Below are 2,478 nucleotides of genomic sequence, written 5' to 3' on the forward strand. Positions count from 1 at the left end.
AGAGGCCGGACGTGCCCGCCGGCGGGGCTCGCTATGCGGTGTGGCCGCCCCGCGGGCTCCGTCTGGCCCCCAGGGGGAACGCAGGGGCCCTGCTGTCTCTGCACACCGATATCCTGTTGGGCAGCGGCAGCTGTGACCGGGAGGCGCTTTCCCCGCTGCAGGCCATGTGCCCGGCCGCTGCTCCGGGGGGGCTGGACACGCCCCACCTGGCTCCAGACTCAACCTCAGGGACCGGCCGCAGGCCTGGGGCGCCTGCCTGTCACCATCCCGAGGAGGTGCACATGGTGCATCCTCAGCGCCCCCCATTTCCTCAGCCACCCACTCACGCCGTCCACACACCCACATCTGAGCCACGCATGCACCACCCACCCTCCACCACGCTCCAGCACCTGTACAGCCGTCATCCTCCACCATAAACCCACCTGCCCGTCCACTATCCATCACCCACCACCCATACAGCCGGCACCCACCCTTCATCCATCCCCCCGTCCTCCACCCCACCCACATACACAGCCACTATCCACCTTTCATCTACCCACCGGCCACCAGCCACCAGCTGTCTGTCCACTCCTCCAGCCGTCCATTGTCCATCCCTCAAGCTGGCCCTCCATCCGCATGTCCGTCACCCGCCGTCCATGCACCCCCTCCCACCCCATCCCCCCGTCTCTGTCTGTACAGCCAGCCACGCATCCAGCCCACGTCTGTCTCCTCCTGTGCCTGACCTGATCGCGAACACGCACGAGGGAGAGGCCCCATGTGCGCGCCCCCAGCCCCAGGGAGAGGGACACTGCCCCTGGGCCGTCCGGTCCAGAGTACACGGTGGGGGCCCCCTGCGGGTCCTGGGTGCAGCGCGCAGCCCGGGCCGGCTGGGGCCCGGCTGGCCGGGCAGGACGGTCCTGTACAGCCCCGGAGGCCCGCGTCCGAGGAGACGCCCCCAGGCCTGCTGCGCGGCAGCAGCAGGAGTCCGGCTGGCGAGCGCAGGGGCGCGAGGGCCCCCCGGAACCGGCAGTGCTGCGGGGGGGGCGGGGGCGCGGCCTCCAGGGCCGGAGCGGGCTCCCACGCTGCTGCCGCCGCCCTCGCCATCTGCTGCCCACCCCCACCCACAGCTGGGTGCCCTCCCTGCAGATCCTGGGAACCCCCGCCGTGTTCCCCGCCCTGGGGGCTGGGGGCTGGGCACGAGAGCCCCCTGGGGGCTGCAGGCCACGGCCTGGCGCCCCACCCCGCGCCTGCACCCCGCCCCCACGCTCAGGCTCCGTCCTGCCCCGGCCACTGGGTCGCCGCCTCTGCGCCATGCCTGCCCGGGGACGCGCCTCGAGCTCTCTGCCCTCGGGCGCGGGGCTGCAGGACAGTGGCACCGGCCCCCAGGGGGCCCTGCACCTGCTCCAGCCAAGCTCAGAGACGCCCCTCACCTGGTAGGTCTGGGGCCCGGGGCTGACTGCGATGGGCAGCGGGCCCAGCAGCCCCCAGAGCCCGCCCAGCAGCCACAGCGGGGCGGGAACGGGCAGGGACTGGCCCGTGCTCACTGTCCACTGTCCTGCCCACCGCTCCCCACAGAGGAGCTGCCCGCCACTGCCGCCGGACCCGGTGCCCACACTGGGGACCCCGATCTCAAAGGGAGGCTTGAGGCGGCCCCCGCCCCCCAGTGTTCTCCCAGCTCTCTGTCCACCGACCTTGTGCACCCCGTCCTTGGCGAGATGACCACGCCAGGGACCCCGGGCTGCGCTCCGCCCCTGCACTGGCCCCGGGCGCCCACCCTGGCTGCCAGACGCCCTCTGGCTCCTCTCCGTGGGGCCCAGCTCCACCCTGGCCACTCCGGTCACCTCCCTCCCCCTTCTCCAAGGGTCCGCGCCCCTTCCCCACAGCCCGTCATCGCTGAGGACCTGGGATGGAGACTTCATCTTCGGACAGGCCCAGGGCAGGTTGCTTACTGTGACGGGGCGGCCACTGGGGCGAAGGCCACGGCCGGGGCAGCTGGGAGGCCCCAGCACTTGGTGGCAGCCCCACGCCCCAGGGTGCAGCCGCACCCAGCCCCTCGCTGGCTCCGAGAGCGTCTGCAGCTGGGCTGCGGTCAGGCCAGGCCCCACCTCTGTCCAGGAGGCCACCAACGTGCCTCCGTCCCGGGCCTGGACAACAATTTCTTCTGGCTGGAGGTGGCCAAGGCCAAGGGCACAGCATGGCCGCCCTGAGGCCAGCCCCGGCCTCCAGGAGGGACCCACTCCACCACCGCCTGCTCCATCTGGGGGTCCCTGCGCCTCTCCCAGAGGCCCCGAACCCGCACCCTGGCGCAGGCCTCGGCGTCTGCTGCCCTCCCACTCTGGGCCGGGAGGCCGGGCACAGACCCAGAGCAGGTCCCTCCCCTGCCCCTCTAGAGTCCCCTGTCCAGGGCACGCTGCCCACGGGCCACGCCTCCAGCTCAGGACAGTCCCCCGGGGGGACAAAGCAGGCCGGGGCCGTGCGGGCCGGGGCGGGGGCGGGGGC

The sequence above is a fragment of the Condylura cristata genome, unplaced genomic scaffold (assembly GCF_000260355.1).
Source record: "Condylura cristata isolate star-nosed mole 26May11 unplaced genomic scaffold, ConCri1.0 scaffold00004, whole genome shotgun sequence".
NCBI classification, from domain to species: Eukaryota; Metazoa; Chordata; class Mammalia; order Eulipotyphla; family Talpidae; genus Condylura; species Condylura cristata.